Genomic DNA, 14,741 nt, shown 5'->3' on the forward strand with positions numbered 1-14,741 from the left:
GCTACTACAGCATACCCACCCTCGGAGACCAGCGAATAGGTAATCATGCTTTGATGCCTTTGTCTGAACTGAAAATAGCAACATTTCACCTAAAATTAAAAATAGTAATTTCACCAAGACTCGGACCAATGTACATTCTTGGGCAGTGACATGATTTTGTATTCAGTAAAAAATGTTCAGCCGAAACTAATAATTGAAGTAGTAAAATTTATGATGCTATCATAGCAAAAATAAGGTATTAACTAGAAAGCCAGGTAACAATACAAGGCTGGTTACATAGCAGTGGCACACTGGGTAGTACTACTATTTTCTGGTGCCTCGTTTTAGCAACCGTACCCATTAAAAAATGAGTAGAATTTTCTAATGGTAACTAATCGCATCGCAGTTTTAATTCTCTTGTAAATATGTAATGGAAAACTTGTTGTCAAAGTTGCAATCAGGAAGCCTTAAGTACAGGACATTTTATAAGCGGGTGGACTGCCCATCTTTATTAGGAGGCAAGTTTACGGGTACAAGAGAGTGGGTAATTTTGTTATTGTTGTGCGCTAATAAGATAATTTCATGTTGCATATATGTCTTGTTCATCCTAGCGGTTTAAGACCTTACTTGACCAACTGCTTGGTAATGCCTTTTCCAGATAAGTTGCAATACACCATCCGTGTTCTTCTTGAGTCTGCGGTGCGTAATTGTGACGAGTTCCAAATTACCAAGGAGGATGTAGAGAAGATCATGGGCTGGGAGAAGACCTCCATGCAGCTTGTCGAGATTCCGTTTAAGCCCTCGCGTGTGTTTCTTCAGGCATTTGTGTACAAGCACCTATCATCAGTTCAGCTTGTCGAGAACTGAGCTCTAGCTCAGTGGCAAGGCAAGCGAGTGCGCAGCCAGCCCACCCGGGTTCGAATCCCCATGCGCGGTAATTTCGCAGCAGGGGCGAATAAACCGGGAAAGTCTCATCTTACCTAACAACGTATAGCCAAGGGAGGGATCATTCCCCCGTTGGTCAACGTTTATCAGTTTAGGATTTTCTAATGATACCTGTGTTTAGGATTTTACCGGCGTACCTGTCCTTGTTGACCTTGCTAGCATGCGTGGTGCAATGTCTGAATTAGGTGGCGACCCTGATAAGATCAATCCAATGGTATTAAATCTTTTCTAGTGTATTTATTGCCTCAGAGTATTTCCATCCACATTTTCTTTCCAGTTGTCAGTAGTTCTCTGTTTCTGCTTTTAGGTTCCAGCAAACCTTGTAATTGATGACTGCTAATGTGGTGACGTCAGACAACGCACTACAGACCGATATGGAACTGGAATTCGAGAGGAACAAGGAACGGTTCACCTTTCTTAAATGGGGGTCTTCTGCATTTCACAATATGCTTATCATACCTCCTGGTTCGGGTATTGTTCATCAGGTGAAAGGAAATAACATCAACAGTTCAATTTATTGTTTCTGTTTGAATCTTACCATATGTTGTCTAATTTAGGTAAATCTCGAATACCTTGCAAGAGTTGTTTTCAACAAAAATGGCCTCTTTTATCCCGATAGTGTTCTGGGGACTGATTCCCACACTACAATGATCAATGGATTGGGGGTTCTTGGTTGGGGGGTTGGAGGAATTGATACTGAGGCAGCTATGCTTGGTCAGGTACATGCTTAAACTTTTATGGGCCTGACATAGTCTTAACTTTCCCCACAAACTCAGTGCGTTTTTTTAATCTATTTTACTTCTTCCGGCTTCCGTGAGCAGCCCATGAGCATGGTGTTACCTGGTGTTGTCGGATTCAAGCTACATGGAACACTAAGGAATGGGGTCACAGCAACTGATCTAGTTCTTACGGTTACCCAGATGTTGCGAAAACATGGTGTTGTTGGAAAGTTCGTGGAATTCTATGGTATTAATTTTTCTATTCTAGATCAGTGGCAGATTTCCTTTTGCCCTGTCACAAATAGTCAATTTGTATCTGAATAGGTAGCTGTCAAGAACTTAGCTTTGTTACCATGTAATTGTAGGCAGAGGTATGGAAGAGCTTGCATTGGCTGATAGAGCAACGATTGCAAATATGGCACCGGAGTATGGAGCAACTGTTGGATTCTTTCCAGTTGACCATATCACCTTGGAGTATCTTAAAATGACAGGAAGAGAAGATGAAACAGTGAGTACTGTTCTGTTAAAATGAACGACAATACATATACCTGTACCGTGTTCTGCAGCTGCTGTTTGGTACAAAATCTTAGAACTAGGCTATCCATGTTGTCCTGATGATGAACAATTTATAATGAGAATTACATTCTTAATTAGTCATGCTAAATGCTTCCAACATTTAGGTATCAACAATCGAGACATATCTGCGCGAATGTTTGTGGATTACAATGAAGTAAGTATATTTTTCTTCACTGTTGCCGATAAACAACATGCAGGAGTGTTCACTGACTGTTCCATTATGATTTTAGCCGATAATAGAACCGACATATTCATCGTACTTAGAACTGGATCTGAGAGATGTTGAGCCATGTATTTCAGGTCCAAAGAGGTAATTTATGTTGTTCCTTTGTGGTATACTTTCATTCTCTTGATTTTTTTTAATACAAGCGCTACTTGCAGACCTCATGATCGAGTCATCTTGAAAGAATGAAGGCAGACTGGCATGCATGTCTGCAAAATAAAATTGGCTTCAAGGTATGGTAAATCGGCAGATAATGTGACTGTGTTTATTCATGCGAATTGAAAGGATTCTTGGTGACAAGATGATATACTGAAGTTCTGTTCCCAAGTAACTGAGTAGTTGACATAGTACATCAGATTCACTTATGTTAGATTGTTAGTTGTAAGTGTGCCTCTTTTCCTATCTTTGCACACTAACTCCAGCGCTCTGACCTCAAATTTTATATATTCTAAAATTGAATTTAAAAAAATCATATGTCCTTACACATTTGAAAATTATTTTGCTCCTTTTCTGGATGGTTACATGTGCTGACTAACGTATGTGCTATGTTTAGTTAATAAAACATGCTGAGTGTTTAGTTTTACCAGTGTAATTGTTTTTTGGGAAGACAGAAGCAAGGATGATTTGTTCTATTTATTTCAGGGTTATGCTGTCCCAAAAGATTTGCAGGATAGAGTTGTTAAGTTTAATTTTCATGGAAAACTGCAAAGCTTAAACATGGGTCTGTTGTCATAGCTGCTATCACAAGCTGCACAAACACCTCAAACCCCACACTTATGATTTCTTCTGGGTTGGTTGCTAAGAAAGCTTACAAGTTGGGGCTTGAGGTCAGTACTTGGTTTAAATGTAGCCAATATTTTTAGTTAATGTAGGTGTGCATCTTCCTTCTTTCCTTCTCTGTTCTGCTGGCTAGCTAGGGTATTTAACTGTCTTCTTTTGTTTGGCAGGTCAAACCATGATTTAAAACAAGTCTTGCACCTGAATCAGGAGTTGTTACCAAATATCTTCTTAGGAGGTATTTTAATGCATCATATGTCCCTTATTGTTGCTGTTTCATGAAATTATCATAAATATCATGGATGCAACTATAATAATTTCAGTGGTTTGCTGAGATACTTAAGCGACTTCGGTTTCAGTTTAGTGGGGTATGGATGTACTACTTGTATTGGAAATTCAGGTGATCTTGATCAAATCGTTGCAGATGCAATTACAGAAAATGGTACCACCTTGCCTGTTCCGTCAATTCTATTACAGAGTATCATGTTGAAACTTATTACTACAAATTTCTGTGTTTATTAGAGATCATTGCGGCTGCTGTTCTTTCTGGAAACCGTAACTTTGAAGGGCGGATACATCCATTTACTCAAGCTAATTATCTCGCTTCTCCTCTAGTCATTGTGTATGCTCTTGCTGGCACTGTAAGTGGGAACATTTCCATAATGTGTTTACAGTGGTGCATTCAATCTAATGTAACGACATAAATTGATACTTTTAAGATCATTTATGTTAGCAATGCTTCCGATCTAATATCCATGACAAGCTTAGTGGTTATCCTGTAGTTAAATCATGCCAAACATTCAGAAACTGTAGTAAGAGAAAGGGTGAATCCTCTTTCCTACGAGGGATGGATGCTTATGTTTCGTGTTCTGTTTAGGTTGACATCAATTTTGAAGAGGAGCCGATTGGAACTGGAGAGGGCGATAGGCCAGTTTTCCTTAGGGACATCTGGCCATCTAGCGAGGAAGTTTCAGAGGTATAAACCTGTACTCCTGTTAGACTATTGGTGCTTCAGATTATATGTGTTAACTTATCAACAGTGATTCTAAATGTTCCTGTTGACGATCGAAACCAAAGATTGTGCAATCCAATGTCCTGCTTGAAATGTTCAGAAGTACTTATGAGGTGATCACAAAAGGCAATCCCATGTGGAACCAACTGGTAGTTCCAACTGCAGAAGTGTACTCCTGGGATCTCAGTTCAACCTACATCCGTGAGCCTCCTTTCTTTAAAGGCATGACTATGGATCCACCAGGGCCTCGTAGTATTAACGATGCCTACTGCTTATTGAGCTTCGGCGACTGTGTCACGACGGATCACATTTCACCGGCTGGGAGCATCCACAAGGACAGCCCAGCTGCCAAGTATTTTGTTGAGCATGGGTTGAAGCCCAAGGATTTTAATTCGTATGGCAGCCGCCGTGGGAACTATGAAGCTATGATGAGGGGAACCTTCGGCAATATTTGGATTGTCAACAAGCTTTTGGGCGGTGAACCTGGACCGAAAACGATTCACATCCCAACAGGGGAGAAGCTTTATGTCTACGATGCTGCCATGGTTAGTTTCCTTGCAGAAAATGACTGTAATTCATTTTCTTGAATCAGTTAATGTCTATTTCGCTTGCTGCTAAATGCTTTTGGACTTGCTTTTTTTTTTAATGGAAAAGAACAGTTCTGCTACTTATGTTTCTTCTGTTCGTCGTGTTAATCATAGCGGTACAAAACTGATGGGCAAGACACAATTGTATTGGCGGGTTCTGAATACGGGACTGGAAGTTCCAGAGACTGGGATGCAAAGGGCACTATGTTGCTGGTAAGGAGTTCGTTATAAAAGTGCTGGTCTTGCACTTTCTTGCTTCTGCAAACTCATCGAATAATGTGAAATGTCACTGCAGGGAGTTAAGTCTGTAATTGCCAACAGTTTCGAAAGGATCCATCGAAGCAATTTAGTCAGGATGGGAATAATTCCTTTGTGCTTCAAGTCTGGAGAGGATATGGAGTCAATTGGTCTGACTGGCCATGAACAATACACAATTCATCTTCCAAGCAGTGTGCGTGAAATGCGACCTGGCCAGGACATTGTTGTTACCACAAGCACAGGAAAATCGTTTATGTGTACACTTCGCTTTGACACTGAGGTAATTAGAACATCTACTTACGGAGTATTATTATGCTCCCTCTTGTTTCATTAAAAAAACTATTGGACATTGATGCAATCTCCAAAACACAACTTTAACCACAAATTTCTATCATATTTTATGTATGTATGTTGCAACCAAATTACATATTTTGAAAGCACTTTTTTCTAGAGATATACTAACACAGGCATATGGTTTCCAAGTATCTAATCCCCTAGAAGCCCTTAATTTTCCATACACTAATTTTCTCTTTCAGGACACTTGCTAGTTACCTGCTTCTGCATCTAGGAAATACCAAGTTATATCTAGTATTAGTTGTTCTTGACTGAAAAAACTCTTCTACACGTTTTGAGAATAGTATTAATCTACTTTCTTCCATCTAAAAACCACCCTTCCCGCATCTGTTTGTGCCGTAGCGGATGATTTCTGGAGATATACAAACACAGGCATATGGTTTCCAAGTATCTAATCCCCTAGAAGCCCTTAATTTTCTGTACACTAATTTTCTCTTTCAGGAGACTTGCTAGTTAGCTGCTTCTGCATCTAGGAAATACCAAGTTATATGTGGTATTCTGTAGTTGTTCTTGTACTGAAAAAACTCTTCTATACGAGGTTTTGACAGTAGCATTAATCTACTTTCTTCCATCTAAAAACCACCCTTCCCGCATCTGTTTGTGCCGTATCGGATGATAAACATAACTTGGGAAAATCTTTGAAATAGTCTAAAATACTATTCATATTTTTTCTTAAATACAAGAATTTTCTTTTGATCCTTGAGACAATTCTAATATCTTATGAGAATTGGATGCTAGTAAAATAATTTCAATCTTTGCGAGATTCATTTAACATCCTCAAAATTCCCCTATTTATAATATATCTTAGAATACATATTTACATAACACTGTTGAGTTCTCTATGACCAATTTCTGGTGAAATGTGCACATTTAGTGGTTTAGCTGTATGACTTCATACTATTTTGGTTATATTTTATTTCTCCATGTAGTATGCATGCATAATCTCAGGGTTTTTCGTTAAACTTAAACATGATTTTGTAGGTGGAACTGTCTTACTATGATCATGGAGGAATATTACATTATGTTACGAGAAAACTTGTCAATGCAGCATGTTAGCACCTTCCAAACCAAATTTCCGTAAAAAATGGAAGCGTCAGGTCCAGAGCTTTCTTCTTTTGGTGTTTCCATGTATATATCAGTTATTTTTTTTTTCGAGAAAACGCAAATTGCGTTTCATTTCATTGAAAAGAAGGAGAACATAGGTTTATCAGTTACAACCCGCGGAAGGGGTAGAACAGGGAACGAGCAAAACAAACAAAAAATCAGTGTACATCCCAGGTGCTCGGCAAGACAACACGCAGGCCTCGTGCTCCAGCTCTTGCCCAGGTGCTTGCCTCATCACGAATCTTGGTGACCACGCCAGGGACGGAGGGGGTCGCGCCGTCGAAGACGCAGCCGTTGCGTTCTTTCCAGATCATCCACGGAATGAGTAGCGTCATCGAGGCTAGACCTTTGCGCAGGGTTTTGGGCGTGGCTTGCCTAGCTTGGAGCCACCAGGAGAGCAAGGTGTCGTCCTGGGCTGGTGGCCTGCAGGTGGCGCGCAGCCAGGAGAGGATCTCAACCCACACCTGGCGTGCAAAGCTGCAGCCGATGAAGAGGTGCTGTATAGTTTCCATCTCTTGGTCGCAGAGCAGGCACTTGGCATGGTGCGGAAGACCCCGTCGTTGCAGACGCTCGGCCGTCCAGCATCTGTCCAGGTGTGCCAACCAATGGAAGAATTTGACGCTGTGGGGTGCCCAAGTCTTCCAGGTAAGCTGCCAGGCATCACATAGCAGGGATCCATGGAAGGTGGCTCTGTAGCAGGAACTAGCAGAGTAGGACCCATTGCTGGTCCACTTCCACACCATGGTGTCGGCCTGGTCAGATAGCTGGACGTGCTCGAGTCTCCTCCAGAGCAACAGATAGTCGCCAATCTCCTCGATGCCCAGGGTGCCATGAATGTCCCGGACCCAGCGGCGGTTTTGCAGGCCCTGAGCGACGGTAGTGGTGCGCCTCCGGCGCTTGGGGATGCAGGCGTATAGGCGCGGCATGATCTCGCTGACGGACCTGCCGTCGATCCAGCGGTCATCCCAAAACTGCGTCAAGTGTCTATCGCCGAGGGATATGGTTGTGGAGGCAGAAGAGGGCACGCTCCTCGGCGGAGAACTGCAGGTCAAGCCCATGCCACGCTTTCGACGTGTCGGTGCGGCTGAACCAGAGCCACCTTAGGCGCAACGCGAGGCTGGCTTTGGCCATGTTCTGGACGCCGAGTCTGCCAAATTGGATGGGGCGGCAAACCCTGTTCCAGTTAACGTGGCAGCTGCCACCGTTTGCTTCCTTACGTCCAGCCCATAGGAAGCCTCTCTGGATCTTCTCAATCTGCTTGATGGTCTTTTTTGGCGGCGCGTAGACAAGGAGCTGGTGGATGGGAATGGCGCATAGCACCGCCCTGACCAGCTTCAGCCTGCCTGACTTGTCCATAAGGTGCGCCTTCCAAGTCAGGAGCCGTGCGGCGATGCGGTCCACGAGGGGTTGCAGCTGCGCGCATGTCGGTCTCCTGATCGTCAAGGGGATGCCCAGGTAAGTCATAGGCATAGTTGTCATGGGGCAGCCCAGGCCGGCGGTGACCACGGCGGTGTCCTCGTCCGTGCCGTTGATGAGGGCAGCGGAGCTCTTGCCGTAGTTGACCAGGAGGCCGGAGGCGCGTCCAAACAGCAGCAGGATCTCCTTGACTGCGGCTATGTCATCGTACGAAGGGCGGCAGAAGAGGATGACGTCGTCGGCGTAGAGGGAAATCCCAGGGATGTGGCGGCGGGGGTGTAATTCCTTGAGGATGCCCACTTCGGTGGCGCGCCTGATGAGCCGGCTCAGCATGTCGACGGCCAGCACGAACAGCTGCGGGGAGAGTGGGTCTCCCTGTCGCAAGCCGCGGCGGTGCCATATGGGAGGGCCAGGTTCGCCATTGATGAGCACCCTGGTGCTTGCCGAGCTGAGGAGGAGGGCGAGCCAGTCCAGGAATCTGTCGGGGAAGCCGTACCGGCGCAACACCTCGAAGAGGAACGGCCATGAGATGGAGTCGAAGGCGCGGGCGAGGTCCAGCTTTAGCAGCACACGGGGCTCACGCAGCTGGTGCAGGAGGCGAGCAGATTGTTTGACAAGGACGAAGTTGTCGTGTAAGCTGCGGCCAGAGATGAAAGCGTTCTGATTCTTGCTGACCAGAGTGTCGAGCTTGGGGGCGAGGCGGAGCGAGAGCGTTTTTGCGAAGAGTTTTGCCACGAGGTGGATCAAGCTGATCGGCCTGTACTCGCTTAGCGTCGATGCGTCCGGTTTCTTGGGCAGCAGAGTTAGAAGCGCCTGGTTCAGCCTGTGGAAGCCGCGGCCGCGGAGGGCATAAAGCTAATCAAACGTCTGGACGATGTCGGTCTTGATGATACCCCAACAAGCGCGCAGGAATTCGGCCGTGAAACCGTCCGGCCCTGGGGCTTTCCGTGCCGGCAGGCGCTTGATGGCGCCCCAGATTTCCTCCTCCGTGAAGGGAGCGTCCAGGTCCTGCAGATCCGCGGAGGGATTGATGAGCTGCTGCAGCTCCAGGGCGACGTCCCGCGCACTCTCGGTACCGAGCATGGCGTCGAAGTGCGCGAACGCGGCTTCGGCCATGTCGTTATGATCGGTGAGGACGTGGCCATCAGCGAGGACGCTGTAGATCCGATTCTTCTGCCGGCGGTAGGAGCAATGCTGGTGGAAGTAGGCGGAGTTGGCGTCTCCATCCTTGAGCGTGGCGAGGCGGGAACGCTGCCTAGCGATGGTGCGGTCGAGGGAGGCGAGGCCAAGGTAAGAGACCCTGAGGTTTTGGTGCAGCCATCTCTCCAAAGGCGACAGGAGCCGATCTTCCCTGGCTTTGTCAAACTTCCCAATCACCTCACGGCAAATGGCCACGTTGTGCCGCACGCTGCCCACCGTGCGTGCGCTCCAGCTTGTCAGCGCCTTCGCGGTGGCCTGTAACCTCAACCAAAGGCGGTGGAAGGGGTCCGTGGCATTGACGGAGTGCCATGCCGTGGTGACCACGTCATGGAATCCATCTTGGCGGAGCCAAAATTCCTCGAAGCGGAAGCGTCGGTGAGCGGCCGGCGAGGGAGAGCAGTCGAGCACCAGGGGGCTGTGGTCGGAGAGGACAGAGGCGAGACATCGCAGGTGACATTCGCCAATCATGTCCTCCCAGTCCGAGGTGCAGAGAGCTCTGTCGAGCAGCACCAGGGTTGGTGGGTCCTGGCCGTTGGTCCAGGTGTATTGGCGGCCATTAAGATAGATCTCCTTCAGGGCTAAGTCGTTGATGCATCGGCGAAACTTTCCCATGAGCCGTCGATTTAGGTTGCTGTTGTTCTTGTCTTCGTCCCTGTAGATGAGATTGAAATCGCCACAGAGAAGCCAAGGACCGGTGCAGGAGGTGCGGATTTGCCGCAGCTCGTTCAGGAATTCGACTTTGTCCTCATCATCTTGGGGGCCGTAGACAACGGTGATCCACCAAGGTGCGGACTCGGCCATCGCGACCTTGGCCGTGAGAGCGTTGGTGGTGAACAATGGGTCCGTGACGTGCACGTCCCTGCTCTTCCAAGCCAGAAGGATTCCTCCACGTGTGCCCTCGGCCGGGAGATACGTATAGTCGTCGAATTCGGAGCCAAGCGCCTCAAGCACAATGTACGAGTGAATGATTTCCATTTTCGTTTCTTGGAGACATACAATGGACGCGCTCGAGGTGAGAATGATGGAACGAATAGCGGTGCGGCGTGCCCGGGCGTTGAGGCCGCGCACATTCCAGATGGCGATCTTGAGGTTCCTATGCATTAGGCACGAGATCGACGGTGTGCTGATCCTGAAGATCGGCGGGGAGCACTCTGTTCACCAAGGCAGCGATGGCGGCGAGCACGTGGCGGGGGAGCGGCGCGGCGAAGATGCTGTCGTAGGCACGCATCTCCGCGGCGGTGATCACCTGGTCGACGCCGATGATGCCGATAGTGCGGAGGACCTGGACCTGGGCGCGTCGCTTGGCGGTAGGTGGCGCGGCTGTTGCAGTTGCCTTGGCGGCACACTTGGCGGAGCGGCCACGTCGCGGAGAGAAGGACAGAGCGTGGCGGCGAGGGCGCCGTCCAGGACAGGGCAGAGCCGCGGAGATGTCCTTGGTGGCGGCTTTGAGGAAATCCCCCAGAGTCTAGGCCTGCGGGGCGGGGGAAGCCGTCTGTTTCTTCCTGCGACGGATGGTGATCGGCGGTGAAGCGAAGCGGCTGGCGGAGCGAAGGGTGGTGGGCGGGAGCGGTTCCTGGGCCATATCCGCCGAGGTGGGCTCTGGCGTGGCGGGCTGGGCCTCAGGGTTGGCCCAGAGGGAACGGGAAGGAGGAGGAGATTCGAAAGTTGGCGCCAAGTTGCGCACACAGTTGGCCCCATCCTCTTCGGCGTCGTCCTCGCGTGCGGACCCCGAAACAGCAGCAGCACAGGGTGGTGTGGACGAGGTTTGCCCCGACAGGAGATCAGCCTCGGGCACAGCGCGTGGGGTAGCAGGCTGCGAATCGGGGACCTCGCTGCCGTCAAAGCTGCTTTGCATCTTGCTTTGATCCTTGGATGCTTCTGGGGAGCAAGGCTCGGGATCAGGCTGTTGGCTCCGGGGAAGGCGACGCAGGGTCGTGGTCCACATTGGTCTCTTGACCAGGGAAGCTGCCAAAGAGGACCATGGCGAGGTCCCCGTTTGCAGGTGCAGCCACAGCGCTGGTCGGGGCCGAAACAGAGCAAGTGCCAGCTGCAGCTTGGACGCGCGTGGCCTGCGGCGATTGGCGTGGAGCGTCTGGAGCCGTTGTGTCTGCAGCGGCGGGGTCCGCATCTCCGCTTTGCCCATCTTTCTGACGCCAGACAAACTTTTCCTTTCTCTTTTTGGCGTGGCGACGACGGCGGTGGGCTCCACGGTGCCCAGGCCATGGCGCCATGGACCGGTCCGTGCAGGCAGGGCGCTGCCCAGGCGGCGCACCACGGCGGTGGCCGGCGGCGGCGCCCCATGCGGCGTCGAGAGCCAGCCCGTCTGCGCGTTGATGGTGACCGGGGGCAGGCCAGGAGAACGCGTCCATGGCGAGGCCGTCCGCGCGTCCGCCGGGGGCGGGAGAGTTGGGGCGGCGTTCTTGAGCAGCGGGAGGTTGGCCGCCACGATCCTGGCGGGCCTGGTCACCCTGCCCACGGCTGTGGCCGCCGTCGTGGCCGCCATCGCGAGCGTCGGGCGGCGGTGCACGGTCGGCTTCGTAGCGGACGATGTCGATGGAGATGGGATAGATCAGCCGCTTGATGGTAGGTGCTTGGGAGGCATGGCGAGCGGGAGTGACCTCCACCACTTCCAAGATGGCATGGCGGCGGATGGAGGCGGGGTCGCAGGTGCGGGCGTCGAGCCGATAGACCGCCATGTCGGCCCTGGTGCGAGTGCTGGTGCGAGTGCTGGGATGCAGGCGCTCGATCCAGCAACTAGGGTTGAGGAGGTGCTCGGCCGTGGACAAGTTCCAGGCTTGGGCCGGGATCCCGCGGAGCTCCAGCTCCACCTTGAAGTCGAACGAACCCAGGTCGGCGTGGGCGAGCTTGCACCATGGCCTCAAGGAGAGCGTGAAGCCGTAGCCGGCGCCGCCAAGGAAGTGGTCGCCGGAAAGACGGTCCTTCAGCTCCATGGACCGGAAGATGAGCAGGAAGTCTTCCGGGTGGTGGAGGTGAACGGAGAAGTCGCCGGGCCGGAGCTCGAACTGCTCATAGATCGCAGCGGCGACCTCCTCCGCGGTGACCATGGGGTGTGTGCCCGTGATGGTGGCGACGACGGCGCGACGGAGGACGTCCTCAGCCTGCTCAACCTCGACGGACCGCGAGATGATGACGCGCGCCGGACCCTGGGGATCGATGGCGGGTCTTGTCCGGGTCGGCGTGGGAGCGGGCGGGGAGGGCCTGGGCGCGACGGCCGCGAGGGGGACCATGGTGGTCTGCGCGTGAGCACGCGCAGGTGCCCCGGCGTTGTCGTGTCGCAGCTCGCAGTGACGCGACTCATGGCCGGAGACGAAGCAGAGCCTGCAGCGGACGTCGCCGGTGCAGTCACGGACGCGGTGGTGGGGTGACAGACAGCGGAAGCAGAGGCCTCCTTCCTCCTCGGGGGTGGGGCTGCGCTGGCGAGGCGCGGCAAGGGGCGCGGGGTCGCGGTGGGGGCGGCGCTGCCGGTGGCGTCGCCGGGGGTGCTGGAACCCGTCGGCGTCGACCTGGGCGCCGCCGCGCACGCGGTGCACCTCGGAGCGCGGGCCAAGCCGGGTTTGCGCTGAGATGCGAGCTGCGGGTCCAGCGGCCGGCGGCGGGGGCGGCGGTGCGAGGGGGCCGGACGGGGCGTGGCGCGGGTGCGGAGACGCGCTGCTCGCGACGTCACAGTAGGAGCGCGTCGAGGAGCCGGAGTCACTGCCGGAGCCCAGCCAGCGGCTGGCGCCGGAGCCGGAGGGCACGTCGGAGGCCGTCATGGCGGGGCGGGGGCTGCCGGCGAGGCTCAACGGAGGAGGAGGGGGTGCGGCGGCGGCTAGGTCATCCCTATTGAGACAACTTCTCTTCAAAAAATCGTATATATCAGTATATATCAGTTATGTCCTGACAACTTCTCTCCCCGCGCCTGACAACTTCTCTTCAAAAAATCGTATATATCAGTTATGTCCTGTAATAAGAATTTTATGGTGTTTATGTGTTTGCTTTTGAATTTAGTACTCACAAATAATACTATTATGTTAATGCACGATTTATGTGTACATGACTTATCCGTTAGATCTTTGATACCAAACGCTAATTCGGATGATAATACTCGTACTAAGTTTTGGGTGCTAAATAAAACTTGGCTTATATGTAGCTTAGAATAGTTCTCATGTTTGATTTTACAACCATGCCAAACTTACCTGGGTTCACTTGATATAGTTTGCTCTGGTATTGTCAGCAAGTATATATAGCTTTGGAGAGACAGTACATAGCATCGTTGCGAAGGTAAAATCTTCTCTCTCAAGATACATAACATAATTTGCTTGACTGCAGCATGCCTTCATTTATTCCTGATTTCTTTCCTAAAACACAGAAAGGATCTGTGTTTCTTTCTATTCCTGTTGTGGAGCCTGGACATTGAGGTCAATGCCAAACAGCCTGAGCTGATCTCCATCAGTGACCGGTGGTGCCACCGGTGGCAGGGTGTTGCCATCCTCCCTCTCAGTGTGCTGCCTCCTGTACCCTCCGGTCTCCTGCCTGGTCTGCCATCCCTGGTTGAACATCCTGGTATAGCGCTCCATGAGCAGTTCCCTAGTGGATGCTGCCAGGCCGCCCTGCTCACGCTGCTCCTCGCTGCCTTGCCTATTCAGGCTGACCCGGCGGTGTGCCTCCACTGCTGCTACAGCTGCCTGCTCGTTCTGGGCCTGGACCCTCCTGTCCTTGTTGTGGGCAGCCATGTGTCCGCCCAGCGCCTGGTGTGTGGGGAACACCGCCTGGCAGTGCTTGCAGATGTAGGGGCGCCTGGACTTGCCTTCGCTCCTCACATCCTTCTCCTTCATGTGCGCCTCTTTCGACCTCTTCATGCTCACCCTCTTTGCTGGGGTCTCTATGACAACTTGTTCGCTGCGCAGCACCTGCTGATCGTCTCCTGCCATCTCTGCAGCTGAACTGATGTCTCCGCTACGGATCTCTGCGTCGGCTAGGGCCATCTCAGCAGCTGAAATGTCGTTTTCGTCGCCGAGCGCGGCGCTGTCCCCTGCTCTGCTCATTACTGAACTTTCCTCTTCAGGTGGTACATCTGCAGGTTCTCTCTTGACTTTGACAGACTGGTCATGCGCGATCCGGCTGTCGCGGTGCTTGAGCGTCAGCATTATGTAGGCGGCCAGCATCTCGAACGCGTTCAGATTGGGGTCGCGCTGGCTGTACCTGGCCACAGGGCGGTCATGGTCGTGGACAGACGGCGACTGTGAAGGTGTGGCCCGACGCTTTGGCTTCATGGGTGGCGGGGTCGCGCCTTTGTAGCCTCGGCCCGGGTGGCTCCGTAGGTGGCCAAACATGGACTTGTTGCTCCTGAAGTGTTTCCCACACTCCGGGCACTCAACGTCGCCCCCGCCGCTGCTTCCATGCTCTTTTGGATTGCTGCTAGCTTCAATATCGCCTTCTTGAGGACTGAGCAACGAATCGTCTTCACCCTCTACAACCTCTTCCTCGTCAACAGATCTGTCAGGTTCCGGTGTGTGTTGTCCGTCGCTGACCTCTTCATTTTCTTCGTCACCTGCATACTCATCAATGGAGAACTCTTCTCTATCGATGAC

At 51.3% G+C, this 14,741-nt stretch overlaps 1 pseudogene; it reads left to right on the forward strand.

Annotated features, from left to right (window-relative positions):
• The first annotated feature begins 538 nt into the window (after nt 1-538).
• LOC124683897 lies at nt 539-13,345 on the forward strand (annotated as a pseudogene).
• Nucleotides 13,346-14,741: the final 1,396 nt, after the last annotated feature.

Source organism: Lolium rigidum, chromosome 1, assembly GCF_022539505.1.
Source record: "Lolium rigidum isolate FL_2022 chromosome 1, APGP_CSIRO_Lrig_0.1, whole genome shotgun sequence".
Lineage (NCBI taxonomy): Eukaryota > Viridiplantae > Streptophyta > Magnoliopsida > Poales > Poaceae > Lolium > Lolium rigidum.